At 45.4% G+C, this 20,159-nt stretch overlaps 1 long non-coding RNA gene across 2 annotated transcripts in view; it reads right to left on the bottom strand.

The window, feature by feature from the left end:
- The window catches only part of LOC133228577 (uncharacterized), a 137,278-nt gene that overhangs the window by 7,498 nt on the left and 109,621 nt on the right, over positions 1 to 20,159 (bottom strand). For both annotated transcript variants that reach the window (XR_009730272.1, XR_009730273.1), the window contains exon 5: positions 13,574 to 13,713. This is a non-coding gene — a long non-coding RNA (uncharacterized LOC133228577). The remainder of the gene's footprint in view (positions 1 to 13,573; positions 13,714 to 20,159) is intronic.

Genomic DNA, 20,159 nt, shown 5'->3' with positions numbered 1-20,159 from the left:
GCTCTTCCCTACCCAGGGATGGAATCCGTATCTCTTGTGTCTCCTGCATTGGCAGGCAGGTTCTTTATCAGTAGAGCCACCAGGGAAGCCCCAGTGTGGCTTAGCAGTCACCAGATGCTGTGCTATGCTTAGTTGCTCAGCCGTATCTGACTCTTTGCAACCCCATGGACTGTAGCCTGCCAGGCTGCTCTGTCCATGGGACTCTCCAGGCAAAAATACTGGAGTGGGTTGCCATGCCCTCCTCCAGGGGATCTTCCCAACCCAGGGATCAAACCCAGGTCTCCCACATTTCAGGTGGGTTCTTTACCATCTGTGCCACCAGGGAAACCCAAGAACACTGGGGTGGGTAGCTGATCCCTTCTCCAGGGGAACTTCCTGACCCAGAAATAGAACCAGGGTCTCTTGCATTGCAGGCAGATTCTTTACCAACTGAGCTACCAGGGAAGCCCAGTTACCATATAACAGCTCATAAATGGCTTTAACAGAGAATGGCCTGTGGGTTGTGAAGTTGGAAGTGCCTCCCTGAGACTTTGAAACGTAGGTTTCTTAATGTACTTTGGAACAAATAAATTCTCAAGCCAGTCTCACACTGTCAGTGGTGTGAAGTGGCTATGGGGAATACCAGTACATAAATGGTGGAATCTTCAGGGAATCCCACTGAGATTTTTTAGTCAAGTCAATAACAGATCTTGTGTAAGTCAACTCCTATTATCAAAGACTTTTGTAAAACTGGTGGATACACTGCACTTCCTCTACGTGATATGCCACAAATACCACAGGAAAGTCACTCCCACCTCACGCTGAAGCCCAAACTCATGGTTGTCTTTCAAGAGTACAGCTGACCTTATTGTGCAACCACTGGTTTGCAAGGATATTGACATGAATTGTGCTGCAATAGAAAACTGTTGGAAGTTTGTGAGAGCTGTCTTAACATTCTCATAGATTTTTCTTCTCAAAAAGGGTAATGAACCTAGAGTCCTGCTGTGTGTTCTCGGCACTCTACATAACAAAGATAAGTAAATACAGCTATCTAAGTAACTTCTTCTATTTCTCTTTTTTCCCCCCCGCTAAGATTAGCCCCCAACACAATACCCTTTGTGCTCTCAGGGTCCTGAGCTATCTCTCTGGCTGCACTTGTCTTTAATTTACTGCATGCAGGATCTAGTTCCCTGACTAGGGATCGAACCCTGGTCCCCCGACACTGGAAACACGGAGTCAACCCTTGGACCACCAGGGAAGTCCCACGTCTTCTGTTTCAACCCAAAATTTTCTTCAGGTGCAGACCCATGATCATAATTCATGACTCCAGCTTCCTGGAGCTGGAATCCAGGGAACAAATTCATATTTTTAACCTAATCTGGCATGGATGCTTCAAGAGGTAGAACATTCCTTCTCGTGGGGACACTCAAGCACAGGACGACTGGCTATTGAGACTATTGTGAAGGGGGTTTAAGAACTGGCCCAGTGGCCACACTAAATTACCCAGTCAAACCCAGACAAGTTAGGCTTTAGCATGTTCTCTAATCTACAAAGTTCTGTATTCACAATGTTCCTCTCTTTGAACACATCACACTTTCTTCTTCTTAGGGTCATTGCCCACCTGGTATTTTTTCCCTGGAATGTCAACACATGGCTGTTGACACAAAGTTGACCATTTTCTTTTTTTTATTGTTAACATGTTGATATACATACTTTCTTCTTAGGCCATTTCTAATACCTCTATCTATGGAGGTAGACTATGTTATTCTTATTTCTGAATCCATTTAATTTTCTACCCAAATGTATGCAGCATGTGGGCCTATCTACAGTTGTTTGTGGGTTGGTTGTCTGTAGACTGTAAGAGGAAATACACTTCTGGTTTAGTCATTAATGTTACAACTGTACACAGCACATAACAGGCATTTATATAACTGTCGAATGAATGAATGAATAGTAAAAGCAGATTAAAGTCATTTACAGAATCTAAGCTGCAGAACTTTTGAGCTGGAAGACATGTTCAGAGACTATCTATGCCATTGTTTACCACTAAAGTATAAATAGCCTCAATTTCTTGTTTTCTGCAAGGTTGATGCTATGAAAATTCCCAAGCACTCTAGTTATCTTTGATTGGGTTGCACACTGGAACTTGTGTCCTGTACCATCAGAAATCCAGCAAAAGAAAAAACAAAGTTTTCTGTTTTGCTTGTTTGTTAAGCAATACCCTGGGTTTGCATACATCTGGATAGTCTATTGGTTTCTTTAAAGATGGTTTGGAATCGCCTGATCATCCTTCACTGTCTTTCTTGTCTCCAGCTAGTCTGAATGCAGAGGGTGTATCCTGGAGGTCTTTCTCTGGCTCCGTGGGTGGACAGTGACCCAGCTGCTCTGATTCGTGGTGTCCATGGCAAACTCTCCAGGTGGGGGCTGGTCACACTAAGTTTCATAGGACCAAGGCACCAATGACCAGATGCATTAGGAACAGAGAGGCAGGGAAGCAGGGTCCTGAAAATAGAAATCACGTCAAAAAACAGATGACGAGTTGATAATGCCTTGAGGCCTTTGTTCAGGAACACTCTGGTACTATAAAGGGAAAGACGACAGTGCCATATTCTTCTGTGAAGTGCGCGTCGGTTTTTCTTCAAGAGTTTTTCCCAAAGAAGGCCTTGTGGGTTGTGGCTAACTCCATTTTCCCTTTTTATCTAGATTTGTGTTTCAACGCAAAATGTTATTCTTCTGCCAAGGATTGCTGTATCATCACATTAACAATAAGATAAACAAACGACAAAAATTCACTGAGAACAATAAGCGGTGGTAATTGCATATTCTTGTCCCAGGTATTTCCTTTTTGTTCTCAATTAAAAAGCAGTCCCAGCAGTTGTGTATGCTGTATCATTTGTTCACCTTAAATAAATACTTTTGAATCTAAAAATATAAGCAGAAATAAAACTTTCTGAAAAAAATAAAAAAGCTGATACTCAGAATCACATCAAAAATGAGAAATGGATTTTTAGGGGATCAGGATGGTTTTCAAGCCGCTGAGGTTTCCTGACAAGCCAGCTCTGTTTACAGTTCTAGATCCATGAAGATCTCAGCCCTAGACATATAGCTGAATGGTGCAGACGCCCAGGAGAATATTTGAGATCTGCTTAGACTTCACAGAACTATGGGTTGACTACACTCATTGGCAGATATTTTAGGAAAGAACAGGATTTGAATTAGCATTCGGTCAGCTCACAACTCTGGTATACTAGTGCATTTTAATTCACCCTGCTTGAATTTAACACATGATTCTTAACTGTGACTAGCAGTGCACACATCTGAGACCCCTACTAGAGGTGGTGCACACGTGTGAATTCGCCATGTTTAGGGGCATGGGCTCAGCCACATACTTCTCTCTCTCTCTCTCTACCAATGGAAATGACCAGGGAAACTTCAGGAAGAGGCAAAGTGGCTGACCACTTTAGCTTCCACACCTGATCCATGCAGCAGCTGGGCTCTGAGCCCTTCAGGACAGGGTAACCTGTCTCCTCCCACCTGACCTATGGGCTTTTAAGCAGCCGGCTCTAGCAAGGAGAGAGAAAGCTCTCACACGGCCTCCTTTGCTGTGCTCACACTTCCCACACGACATGCTGAAACCAGCGTGTCAGGACAGACACACTCATAATAAGACCAGAAAGCAGTGACAGTGCCGGCAATTTTATACCTGGGCCAAGTGCCAGAACTGGCTCTGGGGCGGAGGTGGGTGGACGGCAGGAATGCCCTGCTCGCAACCCTTTGCAAAAACAAAGGTTAGGGCTACTATTAACTTAGTGCTGCTGGCAGACTCTGGCTTAAGGTGTTTTTTTTCCCCCAGTACCTTTGGAGATGGGGCCTCAACTAAGATCAACAAGGGGGCTTTTAGACCCCAGACATGTATACGGACCCAGCACACCCAGCCAGGTGAAGGGGCAGGACCTCATTCCCAGCCCCGCTTTGGCCCATGGAAGCCCCGTCTTTTCAGTGTTGCTAAATTAGTCATCTATGCAGCCTCTGGACACTTAAAACCATCTGAGTTTTTAAAAAATCTGACAGCATTTCTGTGTCTACAGTTCATGGGGTTACAAAGAGTCAGACAAGACTGAAAAGACAGCACGCACGCATTTCTGAGTCAGGAATTTGCGGATGGCTTAAGGGTGTGTTTTGGGTTCAGGGTCTCTCAAGAGGTTAAGACATCAGCCTGGGCTGCAGTCACCTAAAGTTCTGACTGGGGTAAGAGGACCCATTTCATCCAAGATGCTCACTCACATCACTTTCCCTGGGAAGTCAGTGCTGGCTGACAGTAGAAGGCCTCAGTTCCTTGACATGTGGACCATGTCCACTCACATCGTCGCTTGAGTGTTCTCACGACACTGGTGGCCGGCTTTCCCCATGGTGAGTGATACAGGGGACAGCAAAGTGGAAGTCACAATGTCTCTTATGTACTGGCCTTGGAAGTCACACACACGGTTACACAAGTCACCCTGCTTAACAGGGAGGGGACTACACCAGGACATGAGTACTGGGAGGCAGGGGTCCTTGGGGGCCATCTTGGAGGCTGGCTACCTTGGCTGCCTCGTGGCTCTACTGCTGCCCACGGGAAATGATCTTCTCTCAAGAGCTGTACAAATACCAGGGCTGGGACTTCCCTCACAGTCCAGTGGCTAAGATTCTGTGCTCCCAATTCAGGGGTCCAGGTTCAGTTCCCGGTCAGGGGACTAGATCCATCATGCTGCAACTAAGACTTGGTACAGCCAAAAACAAACAAACAAACAAACCCCCAAACAAAACAAATACCTGAGCTCTTCCCAAGAGCCATACAAATCTGATGCTGATGGAAATGTCCAAATGTCTTTCTAGAAAACAGTTAACAGTTCCTGACTTCCTGTCTGCCTCAAGTAGGGGGTGGTTCAGTGTCCCACCCCAGCCACCACATCTCTGCTGTGTAGCAGCAAGTACATTTGTGACAAATGCTGACAGTAACCCAGTCGCTGACTATCCAGCCACACACCAGGGCTTAGATGCAGCTTGAAAGCAAGGCCCACCCCCAGAGAAACTTCTAGATGGAGTATTGCTCTAAAATGCGCCTTTGGTGACCCCAAAGACTGAGTAAGCCTATCTAAGTGTCTGAGTTATGCTTGTGAGGCTCTGGGGAGAAGAGAATGTGGCCTCACTGGATTTCTGCTCTCTTCCTGGAGGGCAAATAAAGCTTGCTGACTCAGAAGGGAGACGAGACGCTCAATGGTAGTAGTTCTGGGGTTCAACTTTGGTGGCTGTCTGCAGAAACTCCAGTGATCTGCAAGATAATCTGACCTAATTTCAACTGTAAACTTAAAAATCGACTGAACAGATAGTATATACCTGGCTGTTTAGTATATACCTATCTGTTTAGAAACAGATAGTATATACCTGGCTTTAATCTTCAGAGGAACCCTTAGGTACGAATCATGACCACCATTTCATAAAGCTGCAAACTGAAGCTCAGGGAGGTTAAATGACACACCCAATGTCCCAGCTAGGAGACGTGGGCTCAGAATTTTCCAATCTGAGTGTGTCTGACCCCAGAGCCCTATACACTCTCTGAGACCTTTCCAACTGAGAAGAGAAACATATACCCAGGAAAGAGGAAGGAGAGGACAGGGGCCCCACACTGCCGCAGCCCAGCATCAGGGGCAGGAAGATGGATGGAGGCAGAGGGCTGAAGAGGGACAAACTGATGGCATCTGCTGTTAGGAGTGACCAGTGTAAGGATGTTCTTCGGCTCATCTCTTGGCCCCCTGCTCCTCAGTCTAGGAGACAAAGATGCCAGATGGGTCTCAGGGGGCAACAAATTGTGCATCATCCTCCAGCTCCAAGAAGAGTCCGGTTGTTAATAAATTACTCTAGGCTGGCCTCCTGCTAAGTTAAGCATCACTTTTTAAAAATCCTCACATCATTATTGTAAGGTAAGTATTACTGCCACTTTTATTTTATTTTTTACTGCCACTTTTAATAGTTGGGGAGAAGGAGGATTGGGGGGTTTAGGGACATCCCCAAGATCAAAAGACCCCAGGTGTCAAGGCTCACATTTCAACCCAGGCGTCTGACTTTAGGGCCATCAAGCATGTAACACCATGTTCTACTAGACAGAGGTTGGGGGTCGTGGACGACCGCGTGGCCCTTTCAGCGCGGGCTGACCCGGGAGGGGCAGGGTCGCCAGTCCTCCTGAGGGACGCATGCGGATGGCGCCAGCCGGGCTCAGGCAGCCACATGGGAGCCTGCTACTCCGGGGCCCACCGGACCCTGTTGCTTGGGGGCCGTGCCCGCAGCGGGTCCTGGCCTTGGCCTTGCCCGAGTCGGAAGGCAGCCCCATGCTCGGCTGAACAGCAACTGGGGCGCTCTGGATAGGTGAGCTAGAGAGGGAGGTATCCAGGCTTAGGCGTGCGCCAAGGACCCGGGCGTGGGGCTCTAAACCCAGATCACACCCCCCGACCCCTCTCCCCGGCAATCCCCACCCCGCACCACCCGCCTCCCACCACCAGTGGTCTGTCTGCCCGTCTGGCCGGAGCCCCGGCCGGGTGCGGCCGGGCGGTGCTGGGTGATGGGGGGAAGGGAGGGGACGCCCTGCTCCTCGGCCGCCGACCCCGGAGGCTTTGTGTATTCGGAACCCGATTCCCCACCTCCCTCCCCCACCTCCCATTCCCGCTTTCTTTCCCCTTAACCCAAGTCCCAGTAGAGTATTCAGCAATTAGCACGTGAGGAGGGGGTGGAAGGCGGCGGCGGGCGGGCGTGGGGTGGTGAGATTCCCCCGCACCCCACCGCCCCCGCCGGGATGGGTCCCGAGCTCCCGCCTGCGCTGCCTTCGTGCGCCACCTACCGGCTGCTCGCGGCAGCTTCGAGCCCGCCAGCGCGGTTCCTAGGCAGATCTTGATCTCCGTGGACAATAGACAATGGGATTTTTTTTAAACAATGATTTATTTTGGGGGGTGGGGATAAGAGGAAAGGAGGGAGGGAGGAAGCAGCAGTGTGTTTGTCATCGCTTTAGAAAAAAAATGTCTGTTCTATCATTGTTTCTGCATATCCATTATATTGAGGACAAAAAAATCCCCTTCTGGAACAACAAAGCCAAGGGAAATGTTTTCTGTGGCTGACATTTAATTGTGTGCTCAAGGTGCTACATTATCACGGGGAGAGACTGTAAGGAAGCTAGGGCACAGCTTAGGTTCAGAAGCTTGATTTTCTGCGTTAAGATGTGGGCTTTCTTACCTGAGCCCCGTTTTACATGGCCTCATGTGTCTCCACTGGTGTTATGCAGAACACACAATTCTGTGTTTCTGTATAGATGCCTAACCCATCACAAGGATTCCTTGTGGATTGTTTTCGCACTGCCTTCAAGGGCCTATTCTTTTACAGCCAACAGGGATAATCATGCTTCATTTTACAACCTCCCTACACTCACTTTACCAAAAAGACACTAATTTTAAGGAGCTGTTAGGAGCCTTGGAGAACACTTAGACCAAGCCCCTCAGTTGTACACAGGAAGCGGGCAGAATGCCTTGTCCAAAGTCATGAAAATGATTAGAGATGCAGTCGGGACCAGAAAGCTTGTATCCTGAGCCCTGGTTTCTAGTATGATCTGCTGTTTAATGTCCTGATGCCCAGCACCCCCTGACTCTCACCCTGTCCTTTCTACCTGGACAGCCCCCCAGGCAGTGAGTTGTGTGCACTCAGGCCGGAGAGGGGTGGGTTAAGTGTAAACTTCCTTGACTGGCGGCAGCCCTTTTATTCTCTTCTCACCCGTTTCCCTCTGTAGAACGAAGGAGGGGTTGAGGGGTGAAATATGGACATTATTTTCATTCCTTAATTTTGTTATTTTTGCTGTGATAAGTTACTATGTAAAACCTATACAATTATCCACAATTCACTAGAAGATGCTTTTTCTGAGATGCAAGGCTTAAGCAGCCCTCCATTCTACCCCCAGTGCTAACCCAGATGCTGGGAACACAGAAGGAGTGTCTTCCATCTTTAGAAATTGTTCTCAGTGGTCTCTTGACAAAGATGGTTTACCCTTGGGAACTTGACTAAGATTTCCTTCTTAGGCTCATGAAAAATCCCTGGGGAGATGCAGATAGCTGATCATATTGTAACAGAGACATTTTTCTTCTGCCATCTTGCAAAACACGCTACAACAGACAGCACTCCCCTTTCAACTCTTAACTGTGACACGCTAACTGAGACAGGATTGTCGAGTCTCAGGTGAGAAGCTCAGTAAACATCTTTGCACATCCAAAATAAGTCAACCCATCATAGAAATCTGCTTATTTGAAAGGTTGTTCGATCTGTTTAAAGCAAATAGACTAATCTCACAATCTGTAGACAAATAGGCAACAAGCCGAAGAGGTTTCAAAACAAAAGCCCAGAGCATTCTCTGTGTTCTAAAAGCATAGAGAAGACAAAAACACACTGGGATTGTAAGCAGTTCTTAAACCTTTCTGCTGAGTTGTGGCACTTGAACCACTTTGGTTCATACTGAGGCTGTGTGACATGTTAACAGGGAGTTTAGATTCTCTCCATCTCTTAGTTATCACCTGGTTTTGTTTTTTTTTTTTTTTTTGTACCCAGTAGTGATTCATCCTGTCTCTACAGAAAGACCCCCAGTTCAACCATATTTTGTTATGATAACCATCCACCTACAAACACCTTGCCTCAAGGATGTTGTGAGAATCAAATGTGATCAAATGAGATGATGCAGGTAAAAGTGCTTTTAAAAGCCTAAAGCACTCTTCCGATGTGAAGACTTATTCCCATGTGTTTGAAGTTTTGAAAGTATCGAAATCATTCATGGGAGCTGTACCATAGCTCTTCTGTAAAGTTGTGACTGGCCCGTTTTTCAGATGGGAGGTTAAGGTTACACATCAGGGGCAAGGTTAATGTAAATTTTAGAATATGCAAATCTGATCTTAAAGAATTCCCTCACATCATGTTGGTATCTGGTAAATGCTAGAATGCTGGTGACTCACTGCTTCCCTAATATCCTTATTTGGTTGCATACAAATAAAAATGATTATTTTCAGATTTAGGTTTTCTCAAATCGTGGTGTGAGCAGTTATTTTTGCTTTCACTTTAGTCACCGTTCTCTGTAGTAGAGAGTGTATTTAGAGTTGTAAAATCTGTTTTTTTTTTTTTTCATTTGCAGCTTAAATTTAGATATGGAATACAGCAACTAAAGTACTGTCTTGGTCAGATATAGAAGTTGTCATATTCAGTCCCGTCTCTCTGGCACGTGGTCCTCATTTGTACACACGGAAGGACTCACAAGTACGTGCTTCACAAGACTGTCTACACAGCATGCCTGTTCACATAGCGTCTCTCATTGGGACATCTCAAGTGACCAGCAGATATTATTTCTAATGAATGTTTGTTTATTTCTGGCTGTGTCAGGTCTCAGTTGTGGCATGCGGGCTTCTCCCTGGTTGCGGCGTGGGCTCAGGAGTTGCTGAGCCGGGGCTGAGTTACCCTGCAGCATGTGGGATCTTAGTTCCCCAGCCAGGGAGCAAACCTGCATCCCCTGCATTGGAACGAAGATTCTCAACCACTGGACCACAAGGAAGTCCCGACCGGCAGATGTTCTGTAACTGTTTCCCTCACTATCTGTATTGGCGTGATAGGGATCCACTGGGATGAGACCCAGTTTGTGGAAAGGGAACCCTCATCCCCATTGGTTGGCTTCTGTATGACAGGCCCATGAAGTGCAGAGGTCTCTACTAGGTGCTCAGGAAGAAATGAGTGATGTTACCAAAGAATGAACAAAGTCTCGGAACCCCAATTTCCCCAATAGTTGTTCTAGCTTACTAAGACCAAAACTGCTCTCAAGTTTCTCCAGAGGTCAATGCCTAAAGTTACTTCCTGCCCAGGAGGTTGGCTGCTAGCTCCTCAGACTTTTGAACCCATTACCTGCTGTAACCCCAGGTCTTGATACAGCCTGCATCCTGAACCTGACTCAGCAAACCCAGCCGTGATTAACTTCCTGTGACTGGACCTTCAGATGTGAATGCTGACGAAGTCCCTTCCAGTCTAGACTGGTCAGCTGCAAGAACATTTCCCAAGTGGTTTCAGTTAAACCACACTCCGCCGTCTCGTCCCCTTCTCTTTTAGAAAACTTCTCATGGTTCCCTGGGGCCGAGTTGGTGGCTCTAACATCTTGGAAGCTTCTGTTTATGGAGCTTTGTAGTTATAAGGCAGGCAGATGAGTGTCAGCTGGTTCTCCCTGTGTCTCCTTGACTGTCTTGTCCATTCAGGTTCCAGATTTTTTGGTGGATCCGAATCTGACACCAAATCCTGATGAAACATGGGACAGTGTAATGGCCACCAAAGCTGTTGAAGAGCAGGTGGGTGGACCAGGAAATAAAGAGGATTCAGGCAGGTGTGGCGCCTTAGGGGACTGTGTACGCTCTCAATGCCTCAAGCCACCTGCTCCGTAGCTGCCTCAGACCAGGGCTTGGTCACTGTGACGTCTCTCTACCCATCCCCCGTCTCTGCCATCTGTACTGCGGACTTCTGTCCCCATAAATTCCTGCAGTGTAGGGAATGCCCAGTGGAAATGCAAAAATAATCATGTCATCCTTCACACGTTTATGGTATTTTGGCAATGTTTCTAATAGCCACTAAGGGACAAGAGTTTATCTTTCTATCTTATATCTCATAAATCTTTTCCTTTTTTTTTTCATCACCAGTGTAAATTGTGCTTAGTCCAATAACAAGGTTAAAATTATAGTGCTCTTCATCATTACAGAGATGCTCTTGTCTCTGATCGGGATGATGCCTACATCGGAAGCTTAGCAAATTTATTCCCCCCCCCCCACTCTTTGCCCGCATCAGGGAGTCGTCTGGAAGATAAGCAGAGGCATTGTTCAAGGCCTCTGAGTGTAAACATTTACAGGAGAGTGCTGTGGCGGGGACGGTCAGTTAATCTGTGCCTCTGCGGTTCCTCTGAGTTTGCTTTTCAGACAGATAAAGAGAGAGCCGTCTGAGGTCTCTTGCAGTGCTGAGGAACCCAGATTGTGTAAATACAGATGAGTTAATTTGTCTGTGCCTCAGTTTCCTCATTTGGGTGTAATAACAGGGCCCCATCAGTTCACTGGGAGGGTTTAGAGCCACAGAAGGTGTAGAGCACTTAGTACAGCACCTCGCACATAATGTTGTTTAGTCCCTCCGTCGAGTCCATCTCTTTTGTGACCCTATGGACTTTGGTCAGCTGGCTCCTCTGTCCATGGGATTTCCCAGGCAAGAATACTGGAGTGGGTTGCCATTTCCTTCTCCAGGGGATCTTCCCAACCCAGGGATGGAGCCCGAGTCTCCTGCTTCGAAGGGGGATTTTTTGCCACTGAGCCACCTGGGAAGCCCTCCTAGTACACTCAGTATCTGCCTGCATTATCATCCTTCCTATTTCCATCCTCTTTCCAACTGAGAGCCTTCTGCCTGGCAGGTCCCTGGAGCTGCCGAAAGTGGTGCTGGGACTGCCCATATAGCCTGTGCTCCGTGGGCTGCGCACATGCCCAGGCAGAAGTGGTGATAAGCTAAGCGGGGTCCGGGGATCCCACCGCCTCTCCTTTCTACTGCTGCTGCTCCTCTCGCAGGGGTCACGTGGCTCTCGGCTGCCAGACTCGTGCCGTTGAGGGGCTCTCACCCAGGCAGCCTGCAGGAGATGCCTTTTCTCTGCCCTCTGGGGCAATTTCCTCATCTGGGCCTTCCGTGGCTTCTCTCCTGCCTGCACAGCTCTGGAAGGCCCCAGATGTGGAAATTACCCCCATTTTCTGGCTGTGATGTTTATTAAGTTCCCTCCAGTTTTTACTCATATCTGCAGTCTCAACTTCTCACTTTTTCCAGAAGTGCACCCTCACTGACCGCTTTCTGTGGTCTCCCGTGCCCCTCCTTGAGGCCATCATTTGGAAACCTTCTGTTTCCAGACACCTCCACCTGCATCGCCATCAAACCTTTAGTTTTTGATTGAGGGTTAGGTTAGGACAGTGTCTCCCTCTCGCTGGATAAGACAATCCGTATGATCAGACTGTCCTTCCCGGAGGTGTGGGCCTTTCTCTCCGGAATAGCAGGCCAGTGCCATGCACACCTCTCTGTCATTTACTCTCATTATTTTAAGTTCCTTATTTACCGACTGGGTCAGACACTCATTCACTGTAGAAGCGGAAGATCCCCTTTTGATGGTTTGTGAGTTGGAGCCCGGCTCTCCCTCAGGGGATTCAGGGTCTGCTTTCTCTTCTCTTTCTGAGCTGTTGAGTAAGCCCCAAGAATAGCTTGCACTTTCCTCTCTCAGGAAGCAAACACAGTGTGGAAACTAGGTTCAGGTTCAGTGTTCTTGAAATGATGGCACATCATAAGGACTGAGCATTTCCTCCTAATCATAATTCTTGTATCTATCTGTCTATCTCTCTATCTAACATCGTCTATGGTTTTTTTGTTAGTTACTTCCTTTTATCTGACCCACCATACTCTCACTGAACAGCAGATATGCTCAGATATGACTGATCACTGATACAGTGGCCTGGTTTTTGTCAGACTCTCCATTTGCCCTCAACAAGTAGAATTGGTAGCAGCTCACATTAGAATGCAATAGAGAAATGCCTGGAAAGGCACACAGACAGGATTATTACTAAAGCTAATGAAAGTCAATGGAAAAATGCATTGGCAAAGCATTTCCACCTATGGAAACATCTTCAGGTGTGAAAGGTTGACCAGCAATCAATACTCATCCAGTGGGAGCTCCCTGGTGGTCCAGTTAGCTAAGACTCCACACTCCCAATGCTGGAGGCCTGGGTTCCATCCCTGGCCACAACTAAGACCTGGCACAGCCAAATAATAAATGTTTTAAACAACAACAACTTATCCAGTGACAAAGGCTGCTCAGTTTGTTTCCCCTCTCTCCTCTGCAGCCCCATCTCCCATTGATCACTGAGTTCCGTTATCCTTTCTTACTTCACAATATCTCTTGAAATCATTTTTTTTTTCATTCCTCCTATACTCTCATCTTGGCTAAAGTCATCTGACCATGTGTCTGGCCCATTATAATAGCATTCTAACTGGTCTATTCTACTTCACATCTTTTCTCTTTAAACATCATCTTCAAGCTGCCATCTGATGAATCTTGTTAAAATACTAGTTGAAAAAAACTGCATGACCCCTTCCCTCCCCTAATTTACCTAAAGGAAAATGTCCAAAATTCTGATGAAATGGCTTCAGAAACCCTCCCCACCCCCACACACAAAGCCACTCTCCAAATTACTCATCTATTTCCTATCTTTATTAAACGTCCAGTCATATCAAATAATTTTACCCCTTCTCATCCAATATATGCTCATGTCATTCCAGTTCCTGTATACACCCTTCCCTTTTCCTTCCTGCCTTTCCAAATCTTCTCCCATTTGTAAAGATTGGGCTCAAAAACAGTCCCAGGTTGAAATGATTGCTCGCCTCAGAACCCTCTGGGGTGCTATCATTTGTAAGATTAATTTTCCATACTCAACAAGCACTGTCTCATGACCTTCTTCTTGCATTTTGAGTCGCTCCCTAACATTCAAATGCTTACCTCTTCTCTTGTGTCCTGCATTGTGAGTTCCTTACAGATTGTTGATTCATATTCTAAGTTTCTTCTGAAGTATCTTGCCCAGACCTTGCACTAAGTAGTCATTGAAGAACACTGGATTGAATTAGCAGACAGAAAAGCAACTGAAAAATAAAACAAACCAGTTGAGCCATTTTCATCCCCAACACAGAATGACAGGTCCAAGTTTTGTTCCTGTGTATGTTAAATTCGGGGCAGGGGGAGGGATGGCGGAAGATAGAGAATGTATTTTTCATAGTGTTACATATCCAGGAAGGATCTTATGTGGCCATCTTTTCCAGTTTCCTAGCTCTAGGGTGTCTAAAACAAAATGAGATCAGTCACATGCTTAAAGAACTCAGAAACAGAGTTCCTTGGATCTTTGGGATAACTGAGTTTGAGCTGCATCAACTTTTCCCCTGACACCCGTGACTGTTCTGTCACTGGTCACTCTAGGCCAATGTACTGAATTTTAACTTACCTTGACAACTCTACAGTGTGTGTTTTTGTTTTCTACTTTTTGGCTGTGCCCTGCAGCATGTGGGATCCTAGTTTGCCAACAAGGCATCAAAGCTGCGCCCCCCGGCTTCAGAAGCTAGGAGTCTTAACCACTGACTTAGCCACCAGGAAGTCTAGTCTCTGCATGTTTCAAATGTAAGTTCCCAGGCTCACCCCAAGAGATTACATTCAGTCATTCTGGGCTGTGGGCACATGAATTGAACTATACATATAATGTATATGTGCAGATATGTACATTTATCACAGGTAATGCTTACGCAAGTTGTCTGGAGAACTCACTGTTAGAGTAAAAACTACTCTGATTTAGTATTTTAAAAAATTCTAATTCAGGCATATAGATTCTAGGGCCATTTTGTGAATATTAACAAACAGCTGATTAATAATTTTTCTTAGTAATCATGAGCATTTTTAGTGAGCATTTCTTAGTAAACATGAGCATTTTTCAGTTCAGTTCAGTTCAGTCACTCAGTTGTGTCTGACTTTTTGCGACCCCACGGACTGCAGCACACCAGGCCTCCCTGTCCATCACCAACTCCTGGAGTTGACTCAAACTCATGTCCATTGAGTTGGTAATGCCATTCAACCATCTCATCCTCTGTCATCCCCTTCTCCTCCTGAATTCAATCTTTCCCAGCATCAGGGTCTTTTCCAATGAGTCAGTTCTTCACATCAGGTGGCCAAATCAGGAGTTTCAGCTTCAGCATCAGTCCTTCCAATGAATATTCAGGACTGATGTCCTTTAGGGTGGACTGGTTGGATCTCCTTGCAGTCTAAGGGACTGTCAAGAGTCTTCTCCAACACCATAGTTCAAAAGCATCAATTCTTTGGCGCTCAACTTACTTTACAGTCCAACTCTCACATCCATACATGACTAATGGAAAAACCATAGCTTTGACTAGATGGACTTTTGTTGGCAAAGTAACGTCTCTGCTTTTTAATATCTGTCTAGGTTGGTCATAACTTTTCTTCCAAGAAACAAGTGTCTTTTAATTTCCTGGCTGCTGTCACCATCTGCATTGATTTTGGAGCCCCGAGAAATAAAGTCTGTCACTGTTTCCACATCTATTTCCCATGAAGTGATGGGACCAGATGCCATGATCTGTTTTCTGAATGTGGAGTTTTAAGCCAACTTTTTCACTCTCCTCTTTCACTTTCATCAAGAGGTTCTTTAGTTCTTCACTTTCTGCCATAAAGGTGGTATCATCTACATATCTGAGGTAATTGATATTTCTCCTGGCAATCTTGATTCCAGCTTGTGCTTCATCCAGTCCAGCATTTCTCATAATGTACTCTGTATATAAGTTAAATAAGCCGGGTGACAATATACAGCCTTGATGTATTCCTTTCCTGATTTGGAACCAGTCTGTTTTTCCATGTCCAGTTCTAACTGTTTTAACCCATCCTTATTAACCCATCTTTATTTTTAACCCATCTTTATTAAGCTCTAAGGACCATTTGGTCTTCCACACATATTTATTGAGCACCAATGTGCCAGGCATCAGCATTATGAAGATTAATGAATTAAATATTAAGGTAGATAGATCCTCATTCTTAGGAACCTCATAGCAGAGCAGGAAAATGAAAAAGTATGATGATGATGGTGTTGACCTATCACCTTTCACTCAACGTCTGTAGACATTACATAAATTTGTGGCAGTCTGGGGTGGGGGGGAGGCAGGGACTTGGGGTCCATGCCTCATGACCCTAGGTAGAAAGTGGGTATAATATGTCCCCTTGCTCTGGCTCCTAACTTTGTGCCGCTAGAGATAATAAAAAGAAAATGCATCACCCCACCACTCCAACAGCTTTGCAGAAGACAGGAGCATAGTCACTCCGTCACTAAATCATGCCTTATCAAACATTTGGAATGACTAGGGCTCAGTAAGCAAAGTAGGAAATGACAACCTACCCCAGTATTCTTGCCTGAAAAATTCCATGGACAGAGCAGCCTGATGGGCTACAGTCCATGGGGCCGCAAAGAGTAAGACACAACTGAGTGACTGAGCATACAAATACACAGGACTCTGTAAGGCATTTGGAGAGACCAATGCCCCCGTCCTCCCTGCCTTAGACTTTCCACAACAGCGTTACAGCCCTTCCCCATTCCTCTGGGTCCCTTTGATTTCACTGCAACCTATGTTAAGTCTGAATACCCTTTTCATGCATGAAATAAATATTTGATAGTTAGTGAGTATTCCAATGTGCAAGGCACTTGCTAAATGATGCGATGAATATAAAGATGAATCAGGTACAGGTTCTACTCTTAAGGAACTTACGTCTAGTACAGAGATACATCATAATACCTTGCCACAAAGTCAAATATAAGCAAATATACTATAGGGTGACTTCCAGCCAGGTTTGGGGGCCAGACGGCTGGAAGGATGGGAGGGGTGAGGACTGAGAGGGTTGTGCCTTTGGGAAGGACGTTCAGGTTTGGTGACCGTTCAGGGTCAGCTGTGTCAAGGTGCAGATGTTGAGGGACATTCTGGTGAAGACGGCCAGTGAGCAGTTAGAAAATGTGTGGCCAGAGCTTGTAGAGAGGTAAAGGGAGGAGACACCAATGGCATATGAAGCTACAAGACTAGGTTTTATTGCCAAAAGATCTAGCTGGTAGGAAAAGGGAAATGACACCCGAGGGAGATGACTCGAACATACAAGATTTTCTCTGGCAGCGCTGTAATCACTGGGAGATGGAACTTGTAAAGTCTGAAAGGTGAGTTAAAATATTTTATTTACTAATATAACTAATAAAATACATTTTATTTATTCCCTTTGCTTTTCTTAGGCAATGAGCTTAAATGTTTTCCATGTAGCCTGACCAATGTCTCTGCTAGACCTGTCTCGAGAGAAGGGTTTTAGAATCAGATGACTTCCTCTGTGTTTGTTTTATTCAGGAGGAAGTGGAAGGAGAGACAGAAGAAAAGAAAGAAGAGAGAACAGAATCTCTTTTTTGTAGCACCTATATTTGTCGACACTGAGGAGAATACATATTCTGATTGTGACTTGATTGGGATGATATGGTCTTTTTAGAAGGCTGGACTTATTGCTAGGGTCGGTTGAAGACTCTCCTCTCTTTAGCCTTTTGGGTTAAATCCATAATCTCCAAAATTGCCCTACAGTCCTCATGTGCTTTGCTTTCTCTCTCTTCGTATCTTCTTTTTGGTCATATTTTATTTATTTATTTGGCTGTGCCGGATTTTAGCACCAGGGATCAAAACCAGGCCCCCTGCATTGGGAATGCTGAGTCTCAGCCACTGGGTAACCAGGAAAGTCCCTCTTCTTTTTTTATTATGTCTTCCTCTCTCCTTGTTCTGATAGAGAATGCTGCGTTCAATGATTTGGGCTGTTTGCATAGAAGTGGACAATGGCAGGAAGAAGAAATAGCCATAAGAGAATACAATCAAATGTTGATTTGAAAATCCCCTTAGAGTAACTGTTAGAGGCATGCGCAAGTTAAAATCATGGGCATCATCCTGTTCCAGTGTGTGTGTGTCTCTCGTAAATATCACACACAGCTGGACGCTGTCCTTGGGGAGGTCCTTGTGGAGATTCTTGCCAGAGTGACTACAGTTGACCCTTGAACATGGGGGTTAGGGGTGCTGATACCTGCACCATCGAAAATCCTTGTATAACTTTTGACTCCCCTAAAATGTAACTAATAATAGCCTACAGTTGACTGGTAGCCTTACTGATAACATAAATAGTTGAGTGACATGTGTTTTGTGTTTATGCATTATATACTGTAAACAAGCTAAAAAAAAGAAAATGTGATTAAGAAAATTATTAAAAAATACATTTATAGTATATATTCTGTATATCTATATCTATCTATCTAATCCACATATACGTGGACCCACACAGTTCAAACTTGTGTTGTTCAAAGGTCAAGTGAAATAGATTTTCAAAGACCTGGTGACATGTTTACTTGTGTGTGCATGCTCAGTCGCTTCAGCTGTGTCCAACTCTTTGCAAGCCCATGGACTGTAGCCCGCCAGGCTTTCCGTCCATGGGCTTCTCCAGGCAAGACTACTGGAGTGGGTTGCCACGCCCTCCTCCAGGGCAGCTTCCCGACCCAGGGCTGGAACCCTTGTCTCTTATGTCTCCTGTGTTGGCAGACGGGTTCTTTACCACTAGGGCCACCTAGGAAGCCCACTAGGTGTACTTACTCGACACCAAGTTCCCTGGAGAAAGATGAGACCTGGTCTTCCACAACTTAATTTCGGACTATCAGTGTTGCAGAACCTACAAGCCACCTGCACAGGAGGCCAGTGAGAACGTGCTAACGCAGAACTATGGAGGGGAGCAGGCCCTGGCCTCCTAGAGGTGCTCTCAGAAGCTCTCGCTGAGCTGCCCTGGGTGAAAGGTGAGCTAATTGCCTCTGAAACACCCCATGTGGGAAGCCGCCTTTCTTTGAGTGTCTTTGGGAGTGAGAGCAGGTTATCACTGCTATACCCAGTGGTCTGACAGAGCAAACAGAAGAGCTTCGTGAGGTAAGGAGAGGTAAGGAGAAAATTAGTGAGGCTCAAAGGGGATCATCGAGAAAGCAGAGGGAAGGCAGGAAATTATGCCTCTTTCACTTGGGTTGGTTTATTAAATTGTCAGAACAGATGAAATGGGTCATGACCCAAGGCTGAAAAGCAAGATCAGATGGGGTCCAGGGGGTGAGCTAGGGACTGAGGCACTTCCAAGGGCCAGCCGAGATGCTGCTACTGGAGGCTCAGGCTTAGAAAGAGAAACAGGAAAGAGTAAATACACACTTCCCTCGGGTGGTCTGGAGGTCTTCCCCATGTTATCAGAGCCTAGACCTCTCAGTAGGGAAGAGGCTGGGGGGAAAAAGTCTCATAACTGGAGATGCAAATCAAGAAAGGAAGTGGTGGGACTTCCCTGGGAGTGATTAAGGCTCCAAGCTGCAGGGGCACAGTTCCATCCCCAATCAGGGAACTAAGAGTTTAATGTCTGACTTCTGCCCTGACCGCCTACTTGTTCTGTGAGCTAGGGAAGATACTTAGCCTTTGAGCCTCTGTTTCTTCATGTGTGATAGGAAATAATAATAGTACTATTAATTTCTTACATACAAAACTCTTAGAACTGTTGCTAGTACTTAGAAAACAGTCAGAAGGGCTAGCTGATTAACACTTTACAACATAATATTTTTTTTGATGCCTTTTCAATTTCTTTGTCGTTTGCAGTGGCATTTAATAGCATTTACTCATAGGAGAACCTCTTACACAATTGGAGTCAATCCTTTCAAACCCTGATAGCTTTAGTAACTAAGCTTATGTATCATAGTATTTTAAATCTTTTGCTGTCATCTCTTCACAGCATCTTCACAGCATCTCCACCTGGAGTAGATTCCACCCCAAGAAACCAGTTCCTCATCTGTTAAAATTTTGTCACAAGATTGCAGTGATTCAGGCATCTGCAGGCTCCATTTCTAATTCTAGTTTTCTTGCTATTTCCACTACATCTGCAGTTATTTCCTCTGTTGACATCTTGAACCTTTCAAAGTCATCCCTGAGGGTTGGAATCAACTTCTTCTAAAGTCCTGTTACTACTGATATTTTGACCTCTTCTCATGAATTACAAAAGTTCTTAATGGTATCTAGAATGGTGAATTCTTTTCATTAGTTTTTCAATTTACTCTGTCCAGATCCATCAGAGGAATCACTATCTATGACAGCTATAGCCTTACAAAAATGTATTTCTTAAATAATAAGACTTGGAAGTAGAAACGACTCCTTGATCCATGGGCTGCAGAATGTTAGCAGGCATGAAAACAACATTAATCTTGTTGTCTATCTTCAAGCGTGCTCTTAGGTGACCAGATGCACCATCAGTGAGCATTAATATTTTGAAAGGGCAGTAGGTCTCAACAGTGGGCTTAAAATATTCAGTAAACCATGCTGTCAACACATGTGCTATCATCCAGGCTTTACTGTTCCATTTATAGAGCACAAGCATATTTCTGAAGAGTCCTAGGATTTTCAAAATGGTAAATGAGTATTGGCTTCAACTTAAAGTCATCAGCTGCATTCGCCCCTAACAAGAGAGT

This window comes from Bos javanicus, chromosome 17, assembly GCF_032452875.1.
Source record: "Bos javanicus breed banteng chromosome 17, ARS-OSU_banteng_1.0, whole genome shotgun sequence".
Classification (NCBI taxonomy): domain Eukaryota; kingdom Metazoa; phylum Chordata; class Mammalia; order Artiodactyla; family Bovidae; genus Bos; species Bos javanicus.
This window is presented reverse-complemented; position numbering and strand designations above follow the sequence as displayed.